Source organism: Pteropus medius, unplaced genomic scaffold (assembly GCF_902729225.1).
Source record: "Pteropus medius unplaced genomic scaffold, Ma_sr-lr_union100, whole genome shotgun sequence".
Taxonomy (NCBI): Eukaryota; Metazoa; Chordata; class Mammalia; order Chiroptera; family Pteropodidae; genus Pteropus; species Pteropus medius.
Window position 1 is genome coordinate 4,768,731 of NW_024355206.1, and position 16,541 is coordinate 4,785,271.

The 16,541-nt window shown below is 47.9% G+C and overlaps 1 protein-coding gene and 1 long non-coding RNA gene across 5 annotated transcripts in view; one reads left to right on the forward strand and one right to left on the reverse strand.

Moving 5' to 3' along the window:
• LOC120599400 (uncharacterized) overlaps positions 1–2,320 on the reverse strand; it is a 34,828-nt gene extending 32,508 nt beyond the window's left edge. For both annotated transcript variants that reach the window (XR_005651896.1, XR_005651895.1), the window contains exon 1: positions 1,704–2,320. This is a non-coding gene — a long non-coding RNA (uncharacterized LOC120599400). The remainder of the gene's footprint in view (positions 1–1,703) is intronic.
• SH3GL3 (SH3 domain containing GRB2 like 3, endophilin A3) overlaps positions 1–16,541 on the forward strand; it is a 138,975-nt gene that overhangs the window by 56,254 nt on the left and 66,180 nt on the right. The window lies entirely within an intron of this gene.

Here is a 16,541-nt window from a genome sequence, read left to right on the forward strand (position 1 = left end):
TACATTCCAGACAGCTCTTTCTAACTGAGGTGTAGTTTCTCCAGTCACTAAAGGCAAAGCCCTTGCCACTCTGCCCCTCCCCCGCAACCTCCCTGCCTGCCTCACCCCTTCGCTAACCATACAGAGAGTCAGCAGAGAGGGGCTGCTGGCTGCTCACCTTCTAGAACTACACGCCTGCCCCGCACTCTGCCTCGCCAGTGCGGGAGCGTGCTTGGGCCAGCCTCGTGTGTGGTCCAGCAGCTCCCACTGAGCCCTTTCCCTCCCACAGAGGGATCCTATCCACTTAGCACCCTGTCTAAAGGCCAGGTGGTAGGGGCCTGGTGGGGGGTGGTATCTCATTTAATCCACCCAGTGCTGCGAGCGAGGTGCTGTCATCCCCACGGCACGGCTGAGGGAGGGAAAGTGACTTCCAAGGACACCTGTTCGGGGGATGTCAGAGCTCGGACTCCGCCCAGGTCTACCTGCATCTCAGGACCACTTATTCATTCCATCCTCCCTCTGCTCTAGGATGAAGTGACAGCAGAGGGTCTTCGGGCTCAGAGCTGGGCTCTTCCAGGAGGGATTCGGAGGAATTAAAAGAAAAGTGACTGGTCACCATCATCTGTCACTCCTTTGCATATTTCGGCGGTAATTTAACCATGTAAAGGAGTCCGTTGGATTCCGCATCTCCAGTCGTGAGGGCCTCGCTTAGCGGTGCGTCTCTTTGTGCCTCTTCCATTTCGGTGTGTGATGCCGTCCCAACCATTTATTCGGTGACCGGACCTGAGCTGAGCATTTAACATGAATTACCTCAGTTTCATCCTCATGCCAAGCCAGGAAGGCAGAGATTCTGTCCCATTCACAGTATCCTCCCGGACACCGGCTGCTCCTGTCGCGTGGTGCCACCAGTGGAGTTTTGTTAATGACGGAGGGGATGGGGAGGAGTGAGCCCCAGCAGAGAGCTGGGCAAGGACAGGGACTGTTCCCAGCGACCTGAGGTGTTTGGGGTTTACCTCCCTGCAACATTCACTCATTCGTTCATTCATTCATTCATTCATTCATTTACAAATATCTGTTGGGGGCCTTCTCCGTGCCGGTCACTATTTTAGTTGCTGGAGACACAGGAGACAGCGGTGAGTAAAGCAGACAGGAAGCGGATATTCTCGCGGTGCCGGCAAATACTTGGCTTGGTTTCCCATTCCTATTTCCTTCCCCATTTTTCCTCAATGCTAAGACACTTATAGGTGTCTGTTGTCGAACTTTCTTGTCTCTCCTGAATTCTGTCTCCTATGCTCCTTGCTTAGGCTATGTAGCTGAAGGACTGTAAAGACAAATATGGAACAGACAGACTCCGAAGGCTTAAAAGTCACCTCCCCCAAAGCCTCTGCAAAGTGCCATCCTTCTCCAACCTGCATGTCCTGGTGACAGATCTCAGAGTTACAGGGAAGGGGCAGGTCTGGGGCAAGGGCCGAGCGTGAGCCATGATTAGATGCGCGTGCCCAGAGTCCCCCAGGTGTCACCCACAGGCGCCTGACCCGCCCTCTAGTGAATTAGGGCCACCTTGGCCAGATCTGCTCCCTGTTTGTGGGCCTCCTCCCCTCCCCTGTGTCCATGCCCCCAGCACAGGAAGCTCACCCTGCCTCCACCCCCTGTCCCTAACCCCATCCAGGGCGCAGGTCGTGCAGGCGTGCAGACCTGGGCTCGAGAGGAAGGAGCTAGCTTACCGCCGTGCGGGGCAAGGGGTCCGGCTTTCCCTCAGCGTCCTCAGGAGGGACCAAAAACTCACACCGGGGCATGCGGGAAGGGGTTGGACCTTGCGGTGGCCGGGCTGTGTGGGATCCAGGCGCTAGGGTCTGCAGATAGCGTCAGACTTTCTGTGCGCTCCTTCAAGGGACCCTGGGTGGTGGCCTCATGCATCCTGGGACAGGACACTGTGCCACTCCCGGAGTTAGCCCCTGGCAGGCGCTCCCAACACCGTCAGCATGAGGTCATCACACCAGTAGGAATTTCCTGTCCCTTAAACACTGACTGGAGACGGGCTCCGCCCCCCACCCTGTCTGTGGGCTCCCAGACTCATCTAATCCCTCTGCAGTTCGTTGCCAGGCAGTGCCAGGCCCTGCCCTCTGGGCCTCCTGAGCACCGTGGACGTAGGGCAGCTTTCGCCATCAGTCTCAGCAAAGCGGCCAGGTTGGGGGGTGGGGTGGGCATCACCACACAAGCCAGCTTTCCTGGGCAGCGGCCCCACTGTGTCCCATCTCGGTTTCACTCCCCCACTGCTCAGCAGAGTTGATGGTGGAACCTGGATCTCTGGGGCAGCTGAGACATGTTGATGACAAGGTGCCCGAGGGGCCACCCTAAGAAGGGCACAGGCTCCTTGAAGTGAGGAGGCTTTGCATAGCAATTATCAGGTGACTCTTAGGCTAAGAATGTGGATACTCACCACAAAATCTGTCCCTCCCTAGTCGGATGATGGTGACACAAACCTGTTGCTGGGATATGAGCCAGGGTGGAAGTCCCTGGGTAGCATGTCTCATCAAACAATAGGAGTGCAACAGCCCTTTGTCCAGCCTTGAAGCTGGGAAGACTAATCTTGTGGTTTTTCCTAGGGCATGAGCCCTATCATATCTGGCTAAGGGAGGAAGGCGGGGTCTTGACCACCGTGTGTGCGTGTGTGTGCATGTGCGTGCGCGTGTGTGTGCGTGTGCGTGCGTGTGTGTGTGCGTGTGTGCACGTGTGCTGGGGTGGAGGGTCGGAGGAAGGAAACAGCAGGTTCTGATGGAACTGGGTCAGGTCTCCCCTGTAAGGTTCATTAAGGGAAGGCCGAAGGCGGGAGTGGAGGGAATATTTGTGGGGGGACAGGGATTCCTGGGCATAATGGGGCCCAAGTGACAAAGTATGACCAGAATGGGAGAGGGGGGCTGCTCACTGCCAGAGGCCTCACACAGGACGTGCTGTTTGGAGTTCTCAGAGACAGTGTCCTGGGGTGTACATCCTGTTTGGGTCACAGTGTCTCAGGTGCCCTCAAGTGGCTTCACAGCAGCAGACCTGAAGCAGGGGGATGGAACTCAGGAAGGTGAGCACTTGTGACATGCCTACTCCTCTCGAAAATTTTGGTGAGGACTTCAGGAGCCAGGAGGAGTGATAATGGGTCCTCCTTTGTACCAGAGGCTGGAGAGATCTCGGGAGGTGGAGTGTTTAAAGACTATGATATTTTATTTGTCATATTTCTCATTTATCCCCAAACAAAATAACATTTACTGTGTGCCTTCTGATTACAAATCGGTATTTATTTGTGAAGAAAATTTGGACAATATAGAAAAACCACAAAAGGAAAATCAAAATGACTCAGAAGCTGGTCCCCAGAGGTCACAACTCTTTCCACTATATAGTACACATATTGTTTCGTAATTTACTTTATCCATGTAAAAGTATATCATGAATCTTTTCACACGTCGATAAGTATTCTTTTACATTATGTTTTAATGGTGGTTTAGCATTCCTTTCTGTGGATCTGCCAAAAACTCCTTAACCAGTCTTCTATTGGAAGGTGGCTTACGACCGTTAGCCATGAAATAAAGCCGTGATGAGTCTAATGTAGGCACAATTACCTAATGAGTTTCTTAGGATAAATTCCTAGCAGGATAATTGCTGGTCAAATGGTGTGATATTTTTAAGGCTTTGATACACGTTGGCAAATCGCCTTGCAGAAAGGTTCGTTTCAACATACACCCCTCAACCTACAAAGTATAAGAATACCTGTTTCCCCTCAACCTCACCCCAATTTGCTATAATCGATCTTTGTCTATTTGAAAGTAGAAAGTGGTAGTGTCTGTTTAAATCCCCATTTCTTTGATTTTTAGGGTGAACAAAAAATCTTTTTGCTTTTCCACTTCTTCCTATGTAAATTACCTGTTTATATCATTTGTTTATTTTATTGAAAGTGCATCGTGTACTAGACATTGAGCTTTTTTTTTTTTTCACTTGGTGTGTTCAGCTTTTTCTTGTTAATTTTCAGAAGCTCTTTATATAATATTATTAGCCTCTTGCTTATCAGGTTACAAAGACTTTATTCCTAATCGCCTTAAAGCTTTTTTATTTTTATTTTTTTGCCTTACAGAAGTTTTAAATGTTTATATAATCAAAACTGTCACCCTTGGTGTTACATCAAAAAAGGTTTTCTCTTTATCAAGAATATAAAATCATAATCCCCCCCCAATTTATAATTTTCTTATTTACATTTAAATCTTGAATTCCTCTTGCATGTCTGACATAGATGAGGACCTAATCTAATTTTTTCCAAGAATTCATCTTATTTTCTCAACATTATTGATAGCGCAGTCTATAGATTCACTTATGCTTGTTTCGATGAATATTTTCTTGATTTTTTTCATACGTTTATTAATCATTTTCATTTTTTTCTTTAGCGAATGCCTTTGTCTTTCCTCTATTAGTGCCTTCATCTCTTACGGATTGGAAAGGTCTTTAAAAACCCAATGCTAGTAGGATTGGAATGAGAAAGACACTCGTAACAATAAATGTAGGAATGTAAATTGGTAGAAATTCTCTGCAAGTACCTATCAAAACATGGGTTTGTGTCTTTCTTTCTCTCTCTCTCTTCCTTCCTTCCTTCCTTCCTTCCTTCCTTCCTTCCTTCCTTCCTTCCTTCCTTCCTTCCTTCCTTCCTGTACACTGATCATGACTTTATTTACTTATTTAAGATATAATATCGTATTTGTTTCAGGTGTATGCCATAGTTATTCAACATTTATATACCTAAAGAAGTGATCACCATGATAAGTCCAGCAACGATTTGACACCACATGACACCATATGACACATACAGTATTATTGACTGTATTCCCTGTACCGCACACCACATCCTTGTGACTCATTTGTTTTACACCTGGAGGTTTGAACCTCTTATTCCCTTTCTCCTCTCCCCGCCCTCCATTTTTTGATTTTTCCATCACAGTTGACATTCAATATTATTTTATATTGGTTTCAGGTGTACAGCAGAGCGGTTAGACGTTGATATAACTTAGGAAGTGATCCCCCTGACTAGTCTAGTTATTACCATATTATTGACTATATTCCCTATGCTTTACTTTATGTCCCCGTGACTAATTCGTAACTGTCAATTTGTACTTCTAACTGTTCTGTTTTTAATTCCAAGGTTGCCACCCTATAAAACCCCAGTCGTGGATCAGTCTAACACTCCCTGTTCCTCTTCTCTGGCACTGAGAGCTGCTGGGGAAATGATTCAATTTTAATGGTTGGTCCTGCTCCAAATTCACAGTCTTCGGCCCCAGCCAGGCCCTCACCTTCGCCCTGCAGTCACGTCAACTTCATTTCCCAAGCTCGTCACAGCCATTTCAGACCTTCCCCATCTCCCTCATCCTCTACCCGCCACCAGCAGACAACCCCACTTTCTCCCTGAAGAAAAATATAAGTTCTCTTGGCTCTTTCTCAGTCTCCACCCACCGACCACCCTTCCCTCCTTGAGGAACAATGTAATTCCCTATGTGCACTCAGAAACTAAGGCTGAGTTATGTCATTTGCTTCTAGTCGCACTACTAATAGTGGATTCGACTCCTGGCCACGCCGGGTAGCTCAAGTCCCTGACTGTTCCTCTGTGGGATCTCTTCTAGTCTCGACAGGTGCGGAGGGTGGGTGATCTTGGTTTTAACCTTCATTTTCTGGCGTGGCACTAAAGTCGTTCACTTCTTCATTTATTCAACTGTTTCACAAGTATTTGTGAAAGTATCCCCTTCTGTGGGCCAGCCACTTTGTCGGGGACACAGCCGGAGGCAAAACCCGACACGGTTGCCCTCCTTCTGAAGCTGGGACCGACAGAAATGGACCAAAGAATCAGACCAACAACACAAAATCACATCCCCCAAAAATTGTTCCAAAGGAAAGGAACACAGTTCCAGGCGAGCGGACAGTGAAGGCTCATGGAATGGGAGTGAGCACGTTAGGGGACAGCCTATCCATCTGTTTCACATGTCTTATATTTATCAATTGGTTCCATATTGGGGAGAGGGAAAAAGGAGCATTATTTATTGACTGCCCTTCCCCCTTGGCCCCCCACCTATAGGACACATATTGAGAATATTTTCTCCATTTGAGGCTTCGTGGTTCTAAATCAACCTTGCTAACTCAATGCAGGTGGAGACACATCTTGAACACAAAGCTCGATACCCACTCCTGTCATCCATTCTCTTGCTCGGGAGGTAATGGAGGACCTGAATGGGAAGGATGGTGACCTCAGTTCTAAGCTCCAACATTATGCCTGAAGCTAATTCCGGGGCACACACAATTGCAAACTTAGCAACCAGGTACGTTGCCACTGACCAGAAATCCTATCTCTTACTCACAGCTCTGGGTCATCCATGCCTCTGCCGCCCTCCATAATCCAGGCACTGGGGGGCACGACATCTCTGGCAGATGTTCCAGAGTTCACATTAGTCACCAAGAGTCCAAACCCACTCTGGCTGGGGAGACATCCTCTCTGCTCCACAGTGTGTCCTCCCTGCCCAGTTAACCAGAAGTATCATGTGGTCACTGAAGGTGTAGAATAGACCTTTCCCTTGCTACTTGGTCCCACCTCAACAGTTGTCAGCAGGCCCTCAGAGTTCCTGCAGCTCAGCTGGACCCCTAGCAGAGATGGGGGCTGGTACTAGAGGCAGCTTCTCCTCTGGGCACAGTGGCTGCCAGTGGAGAACAAGATACGGCCCCTGAATAGAATCTTAGGATTCTAAGGGGTACAGGTTCAGAAGATGCTGTACACAATTCTTTTTCATCAGAGTCATCAGATGCAGATGGGGTAAGAATAGAAGCGAAACCTTGAGAGGACCTGTTTGACACCATTATCCTTAGGACCCTTTGCAAGTCTGCATTTTGGTGATTTATGGTCCGTGGGGGGGATTGTAGGGAGCTGAAGATGGCCAGGTGTCGAGGCTGCATGCTTGAGAAAACCATCCGTGTGGAAGTAGATCCTTGGTGGTCTTTAAAGGCTTTGTGTTGGTACAGGTGGCTAGAGTAGACACATAGCAGCAGTAACGGCTGGCATTTCTGAGGCGTTCACAGTGTGCTAAGCATCGTGCTCAGCCATGGATTCCCAAGGGAATCAGGGAGGAAGATGGGGGTGGAGGCTGAAGTTTAGCTGAGAATGAACTTGTAGGAGGAAGGATCCTGGCTTCTGCCCAGGGTGTCAGGGAAAGCCTGTCACTAACTCTTTATAAACGTCCTAACACCCACCATTCTGAGGCCGCATGAAGGACGGGCTCTGGGGACTGTCAGGCTGGGATGTGTGATTGGAGGCCACAGAGGGGACAGTTAAAGGCATCTATTGAAGCCCACCAGCCTGTCCTCCCTCATCCCGAGGACTGGGAGCCCCTCCTCCATCCTGTGCCCTCCCCGACAGGACCAAGGGGCCCGCTGGCTGTGGCCTGACAGCCTTGTCAGCGCCCTCCTCAGCTTGCTGCAGAAGAGGCTCCCCAAGCTCCCATGCTCTGGTACCCTTTGCAAGTGTGCACCTGGGAAATGCGAGCTTACTGAAGTTATCTCGACACCTCCCCTGCGGTGACTGCTGAGGCCTCTGATAATCTCAGGATTCCCACAGCCCCGCCCCCTGAAATGCCTTCTTGGAAGAGCAACAACAAACCCTGTCTCCCGCCCATTCTCCGGAGGAAATATGACCCAGCATTTCTGGAACCTTAACGAGGGCGCTTAGGTTCGAATTCCGGTCCAGGATTCAGCTCATCCCCTCAGCCAGGGAAGATGAAAGTACCACATGACAGCAGGGAATGTCCATGCGGACAGCCACGTCTTCACTCATCTTTATTTACTTAAACAGTTGTCTTGGATCTCAGAGCTTATATTTTTTTCAATCGGCCGCGGGGCTCGGGCACCGACTCTGGCGTGGGACATGCACACGGTGGGAGGTGACCTGCAAAAGTGGGAAGTCGTCTTAAGGGATTTAAGGGAAAGGGTGAGCATAGGCCTTCTGAGACCTCAGTCATCATTTACGTCTGGGATGCTGACGTGCCTGAGAAATAGCAGGGCCACGGCTGCCAAACAAAACCGAATTTACAAGCCAACGGGGCATTGCTACGACAGTGTCAAATACTGGACAAAGTAAGCGTATTTGTTAAGTATTGAATATCACAGGCCTTGGCCAAGCTTCTTCCTCTTTTGTCTGCTCTCCAGGTCCCATTCGGTCCCTTATGCCATGTGTTTTTGTTTGAGGAGGAAGCACTCCTGATGTCCGTATAGTCTGAGTATCCATTTTAGCTCCTTGACTTCAGAGTTAAGTACGGAATTTGTTTGCTTAGTACTCGTCTTTGATGGGGCTGTTTATCTTGTCTGTGAAATGTTTGGAGGTATGAAATATCCTCAGAAGTCAACTGGGCCTGTTTCTCTTCTGAGAAAGCAATCTCCTCTGTGTAAGTTCTGTTCAAGGTCAAGAAACAGAAAAACCAACTCAAAATAGCTCATACAATACAGGGATTAGTAAGGAACGTGAGGATGGTTGTTTCTTGCTGTCTCTATGCTCTGACTTCATCCTCTCTGAAAGCTTCATCCTAAGGCTGGTCTCCCTCCTGGTGGTAAAGTGGCTGCAGCAGTTCCTGGCTTCACATGTAAACACCATGCCATCCAGCAGATGAGAGAGTGTCCTTTCCCAAAGTACTGTCAAAAAGTGCCTCAGCTTATGGCCCAGAGAACTGAACTGGGTCGCGTGCTATGGGCTGATTGGTTCAGGCTGCCATTGCAGTAAAGGATTTGTGATTGTCCTGGGTGACTCAGGCCAAACAGAGCCCACCCTTGGAGCTTTTTAGATCTCATGGCTGCTACACAGTGGAGTGCGGGTAAGGAGTGGGACGAGGACATCATCGCACGGTCTAACACATTCTCACTAGCCCCTCTGGCAAGTGGTTCCCCAGCTTCCATCCCAGGGACAGAAAGCACATCACTACTAGGCAGCTCATGCTGTCATAGGTCAGCTGTCACACGGTCTCTTCTTGCATGAGGCATGGGCTGCCTCAAGGATGTGCTCCCATTTCTGCCACCTGACGCCTCACAGAACAAAGCCCATTTATTTTTTAAGAGATGTCCATTCTTCTGAGTAGAGGAGGGGGTGAGATATTGATTTTTTTAGGGAACAGGAGGAAAATGAGTTGACTGTCCTTCCCCACCCATGCCTTCCTCAAGGCTCCGCCCCAAGGAGCCCATTCTAGGAGCTGTGTCTTAGGCCGGCAGCTGTGGCAAAGAGAGGCATATCGATGATTTCCTGAACGGGAGGGTGGAGAAGATCTTTACGATGTTTGCCTTAGGACAATAGGTCCAGTGCCAGCTGCCTTTTAGGGTGCTGCATGTCTTGCTCGTGCCCGAGTTTGAGGTGTATATGGGATTGTGGTGTATTTAGAGACTATAGATTCCCCCTGAGGGTCAGGTCTCACCGGGCCATATCTTTGCTGTGTTGTACTATAACTTCAACAACAAAGTAAGCTCCTTCCTGCCCCACATATCAACTCATTGGCCTAAAAGTATGTATTACCCCGTATGCTAATACCAAAGAATGCAGTTAAGCCACCTGAAAATCATGATATCGCTAAATTTTTAATCCAGTCCTCACTCCTCATTTCGCTTTCATGTCTTATTGCTTTAGAAGAAACTTTCTAAATTAATAATAATGGTAACTATTAGACAGCAAACTCCTTGAGAGCAGACATTTTTATGACCTCATATCGCTGCACCTAGCATCTGGGACATAGTTGAGAGACGGAATATACAAATGGACAACAGCCAGACCAAATACAAAAGTAGAAGTCTGACCCACAACCTGCAGCAAACCTGCCCAGGAAACTAACCCTTTTAGCCACAATAATTAACCCAGGAAGCAGGCTCACTCTAAGCCAGACTTGCGGGAAGCCAGGTTGCTATCTCTAGCAACAATTCAGGAAGCTAGACAGTAACTCTGTAACCATCTGCCAGAAATGGGCAGCTGCCATGATTTCTGTCCTCATTTCCCCGTTAAGACCAGTCAGAGAAAGTCAGATACCTGCCCTTAGTAACAGATCGCACGGGTGCCCCACTTCTAGTTAGGCCACCTACAGCTTCCCCAGGCCCACAGCCTCCAGGCAGGCCACACCTGAGCCTTCCCTTCAACCGCTGTACGCTTCCCCCCGCCCCCCTGCCCAGCCTGCCTTTCAGTCTCTGCCAAGACACAGGCGATGATGGCCAATTCCCTTACGACAGCCAGCCCAGAATAAATAGCCTTTGCTTTTTCATTTGGTGGCACTTCGTTTATCTCTACATAGTAAATGCTCAGTAACTATTGGAGGAAGAAAGAAAAGAATAAAATGTATTTAGGAAACCTAAATATATACAATTGTTTCCAGCTTTATTGAGATGTAGTTGACACATAGCGTCGTGCAGGTCTAAGCTGTAGGAAATGATTTGGTGCACATAGACATATGCAGTTTCTATGTGTCCGTCACACCTCAGTAAGCAGAGTGAAAAACAACATTTAAAGGAAAGAATGAAGAAAGGAAAACAGGGAATCTCTATTTTATTCTTTTGCTTAGAAAGGGACTACTTTTAGCTTTTTGCCATTTGGTGTAATTTTGGCTCTTGCTTTAAAGTAGGCACTCTTCAGTGTTAAGAAGCGCTCTTCATCAATATTTACTTAACTTTTTCTTTAAAGGGAGTCCCTTGACTTCTCTAGAAATTGACAGAGTAAGTAAAAGCACCTGGGTTTCCTTTCTCATATTTCTATTAAATATTCATGAAGATATGCACACAGGAAAGGTCTCCGCCAGCTTCGGGAACTCAAGATAAAACCAGGCATGCGTCAGAACCCGAGGAGCTGGTGCTGAACACCGCTGCAGTGAGGCTGGATTCACAGCTAACTCCTCTGTGCCTTTTACAGTAAAACAACGCCAAGTAAGACCCAGCCTTGGCGGACCGCTCACCAGCGGCCCCCAACTCATTGCTTTGCCCACTGGACTAACCGAGCCCTTCCTAGAATCATCTTGCCCTCTGCTTTCCAGAAGCACATACATGCCCCCTGCACGCCCCCCGCCCCGCACCGCGCCCTGCCGCCACCTTCTGCCCAAAGAGATCGAGGAGACGGGGAAGACCGCTCTCCTCCGTAGAGGATGCCAAGACTGAGATGGAGGAGACAGCTGAAATCTCCTCTTGGAAGGCTCCTCCTGGCTCCATGCACAGGCAGGACTTAAAATCCGGAACTGCGTTCTGCTTTCCCGTCCCTTATCCTCTGAAACAATGTGCGTTTCTGCCCGGCGTGCTGGGTGGGGTCTCTTTGAACTGCCTGGAGAACCGGGAGGGGGTCACATAGAATAAAAACGGAAGACCTGCCCTCAGCCTCAGGTGCGAAAGAGAGCCAGAGTTTTATCCTAGTTGCCAGTACTGGATGTGACACATATTTGTCCCTTAACAAATATATTTTGAAGAATGAGTATAAAACCATTTACAAAGTACTGCTTTGTATTTTTAATAAATAGCCACACATTATTATTTTTTTAAGTTAAAAACGATCAGGACATGTAAAGAAAGAACGCAGTGTCTGAACCTGCCTGAACCATGATGGTCAAATGCGGGTTCTGATTCAGGAGGGCTGCTCCGGGCCCGAGACTCTGCGTGTCTCACGAGCTCCCACGAGAGCCGGTGCTGCTGGGCTACCCCTTGCTTGACGTAGCGAGAACTTCGCAATCTGGGAAGTCTCTCCAAACGGGAAGCATCATTTCGGCCCCCATCTCTCAGCACCAAGGTGGACAGCCGACATTACACGAGACGTGGAAAGTACCCGTGATGGTCTGGTGTGGAACTTTAAAAAAAAAAAACAGAAAACGATGTATATTTTGATTTAAAAAACAAAAACAAAAAGTGGTGGAAATGATGTTTGCGGGCAGCCTGGCTATTCAGAAACAAAAGCTTTTCATCATGCTTTGATTAAAGGTAAGGCGTGTTCTTACTCTAGATCCACCGACTGAACAGCTGACAAACCCCGGTGTGGAAAATGATTGCCAAATGTTGTGGAGTCCCCCTGGCCATGCTGGTGCTACAGTTCAGTCGGAATTCTCAGCTTGGGACAGATGGACGTTTGGGGAGTTACTCAGTTTCACTGCATGCCACCGACCCCGATACTCATGCGTGATTATTACCCAGACTGCCTCTGGCGAACACTTTTGCACGTTGTGACTCATGCCCCAGGTCGAGCTCTTCACGCCTGCTTAGCTGTGCCCGTCCTGATCACTGCTCTTGTCATCCGACTTGAAGACGGGTGCCTGATCTCCTCTGATATGCTGCGCATGACGTCCCAACGAACCCGTCCCTTTAATCAAAGGAATCAGACGTATGTCACCGTCGGGATCCGGGTGGGGCGAGTGCAGAGCAGATGTGTTCCTGCAGGTCAGATGGAGGAGCGGATTTGGAACATACCCTTGGCATCATCTTTAAATTAACCCTCGGATCTAATTTTAAAATAAAACCCCACATTTTTCACAGGGCAGAGACATCGTAGCCAGCAGCTTTCAACAGCAGTGAGAAAGCAAACGTCCTGAGATAACTTTTCACAAATCCACTTAGAAGGGTAGCATTACATGTGGAAATTCTTGGGCCACATTTTTAATTATTTAAAGGAAAAAAAAAAAAGAAACACCGAAAAGAACATATGTTTATGGAGTTCAAAGCAGCCTTGCAAATGTAGGCAAATATACTACTTGCCTACACTTACTATTGACTTTTAAAAGTGGTATCACCAGATGCGTGTCCGTCGTAGGGTAACAATAAATTAATATTATTTTTCTGACAATCCTGCAGAGCTGTTTTCTTTCAAAAGGAGACTAGGTGCTCAGCAAAGGGTCTGTATTGACGGACATTCTCCAGAAGCAGTGGGGTGAGTTGCAGATGGTGCCCCGGAGGGGACTGGTTACTAGGACATGTCCACCCATTTCCTTTACTCCAGCTCGGGATGCTGCATGTGGCAGAGGAAGGGCCATCCCAATGTGGCTTCCTAGGTCTACAGCTCCCCGCCCCCACGCCCTGCCTGCTCTGGACCCCCAGTGCTGCCCGCCCAGTCTGTCCGTGGCAGACCCTTATCCTGCCCTGCACTGGCTCTCCCCGCAGCCCACCTTTCCTGGCACCTGCTTCCTCCCAGGTTCCCCTTTTGGCCACCGGTATCATTTTTGGAAATAAGAAACCAAATGAAGAGCTCTCCTAGATTTTCTCTCCCTCCCTCACAAACGGGCTTTTTTATTTTCATTGTTCTCTCTTTGAGAAGATATTCTTTGCTTCTAGAGATTTAGTTCCTAGCTCTGCCGCTTACTGCCCAGCGACCTTGGGAAAGTTGGTAAGTCTGTTGAGGAGATAGGTTTGTGATGTGAAAGGTTCGCTTTCCTCTGGCGTGGGAACTGGATTGGGGGTAGAGGACGGGGCTGGGGGTGCGCAGGGAGGAGGCTGTCGGAGGGTAGGGGAAGAGTCCTGGGGGCTTGGAATAGAGATATTATTGTGGAGCTGTAGAAAGCAGGTGTGTTTGAGAGAAACTGAGGTAAGATCTAAGGAGCATGTGGAGTTTTGGTAGAAGAAATGGAAAGAGAAGCAGTTGGCTCAGAGGGGAGGCCTTTGCTAAATTCCCTCAGTATTACAGGCAAAGTAGCTGCTAAGCGAACACTTTATTTTCCTCCCTAAGCACAATTGAGGGAACCAGCTTCTACCATATGGAAGTATTTCCAGATTGCAAATGACACCAAGAAAAGAAAAAAAATACGGTTCGCGAGTATTGCAAAAAGCAAGGGAGATTTCCAAACACGGCAAGAACCACAAAACCTGTCTGAAAGGAAGTACTCCGGGGACCGAAAAAAGAAAAGCCATTCAGAATGGATGTGGGGGGCAGAGATAGGACAGTAATCTTTCTGCTCTTCTCCCGAAGGCCACTTCCTGCTGCAGCGTCCATCCCGAAGCAGCATCAGCAGGAATTGTCTGGTCAGCATTTCTATGGGATTAAAATCGAAAACGAATGAATACAAGCTCTCAGTGCTCAATTATTTTGTCTGTAGACAAGATGACACCTGAAGCTTTGGAATGGAGCGGGAGACCCAACCGTCCTCATACTATTTTTTCTAGAAGACCACGGTCAATACTGAGAAATGCCTCCTGGCAGGAAGCTTTTAAATTCCTGAGACCATTAGACACAGCAGACATGATTCAAGCAAACATCTCAGCGTCAAAATATGAATGGATAATGGAATCTATGAACGGAAGGATCAATGAGGCATTGCAACTTGCCAATACGGAGAGATGGACAGATGCCTAGGCAGACAGCTGAACGCAGAGATTACACCTCACCCAGATTTTCACAAAAGCCTTGAATTGTGAATAAACGGACCGGCTATAAAGTGTAGCAGTTGTAAAATATTTGAGTTGTAAAAATCTTTCGTTAGATTTCAACTTAAGACAGTGTGGTTCTCAACCAGAGGCGATTTGGCCCCTAAGCGGACATCTGGATCTATCTAGAGACACGTTCAGATGTCACAGCTGGTGGAGGGTGGGGATGGAGCGTGTCTGGTAGAAGTTTAGGGATGCTGCTAAACTTCCTACGGTGGACAGAAACCCTTCCCCCCACACACAATAACCGAGAATTATCCAGCAATATTATCAGATGTCAATAGTGTCAGGGGTGAGAAATGCTGGCATGGAGGAAAAATCTCATGAAAAGTCAAAAGAGGCAATAATCTGCAACTCCTGGAAGCAGCATGGAATCGAACCCTCCTAAGGAGAGAGGGAAGCCGTATTGTTGTTATAAAACTCGCCTTCCAGACAAAGCAAGGAGGAGAGACTTGGCATCTCAGGCAGCTCCCGTAGCTGAAAAATCTAGTTTGTCTTGGCCACGCTTTTTGTTGCTAGCTGGCTCTGATAAAATCATTGCTGAGCTGCACACAGTCCCACGGTGCTGCAAAGGCTCAGTGTTTTGGTGTTTGGTGCAGGGGCCCAGCCTGGACGTGTGCCAAGCCCGCCGTTTCTCCAAGGATCAGGGGGTCTGCCTGACACCGCGTCTAGCGTCCAGCGTTTACTGTGTCTTCTCGAGCACGGGAGAGAAACTCATCTAGTTTACAAGTCATAAGCTAAAGCAGGATTGGAGGCTGCGGAGAATCGTTTCTTCTCGATTCAGTATTTTAAGTTTTCAAAGGTGTACGTGAGCAAGTTGTCCGATTTCCCCGCTTCGTGTTTAAAAGCGATTCATCTTCTCTCTCCTGCTTGGCTCAGAAGACACGTACCTGTATCTCCCTCGGTCTCTTCTCGCACTGGACTCTGAATCGGGTGTCTCCCGAGCAGCTCCTGAGGTCCCCATGGGAAGAACTGGGGGCCTTCTCAAGACAACATCATGTTCACGTCCCTTCTCTGCCTGCTTCCTCTGCCTCCCTCCTGCCAGCGTTGATTTCCAGTCTCGGATAAAGGTCCTGCACTTACAACTCTGCCTCCGACTCCGTGTCTAGGAAACCCACCTGGAGGAGCCCGTGTCGGCTCTCAGCACGATCTTGTCTCCATCCAGGTTTCACACAAGTGTACAGCTTTGACGCATCGAAGATCACACCTTTTCTCTAAGCTTCCCATGAGTTTCGAAGTATGGGAAAAGAGTAAAAATTCTTTCTTTCTACATTTGATAGGAATACAGAGTCGAAATAACCTAATACTTAACACTTAATCGGATAGAATTTAAAACTTTTAGGAAAATTACAAAAGTTATTAAGAACTTCCATATACATTTTATCCAGATTCACCAATTGTTCGCGTATGGCCCCAATCTGTTTTTTGTCCTTCTCTGTGCGTATACACATACATATATATCATATAGAAGTGCATATTACTATTATTTGAACAATTCGAGAGTAAATAGCAGACATTGGCCTCTGACGTAGACTGAATGTTTGTGTCCCCCCCCAAATTCATATGTTGAAACCTAATCCCTAATGTGGTAGTATGTGGAAGCGTGGCCTCTGGGAGGTGATTAGGTCGGGAGGGTTGAACCCTCATGAATGAGATTTAGCGCCTCATAAAAGAGACCCCCCTTGCCCCTTCTGCCATGTGGGGACACAGTGAGATCTTACTCATTTGCCCCAGCCTGGAATGCACAGGAAGGAGCTTCTGCATTGCTAACATATCCCGTTGAGAGAAAGAAAAGCCACTAACTAGAATGAAATATGCGTTTAGAGGTCTATTTCCTTTCCAGGTAAAATTTACATACAGTAAAATTCATAGATCTTAAGTATATAGTTTGTTAAAATTTGATCGACGTCTAAACTAACGTATAAACTATCATTATGATCAAGACATGAAATATTTCCATCAGCCCAGAAAGTTCCCCGATCTCTCCTTTTATAAATCCTCTACCCCAAGGGCCACCACTGTTCTGCTTTCTGTCACCACAAATTATTTTTGCCTAGTCTTGAACTTCGCATAAATGGAATATATAGTATGAACTCTTGTGTTTGGCATCTGTTATGCAACATAATATTTTCGGGATTCATCCACGCTGGTGC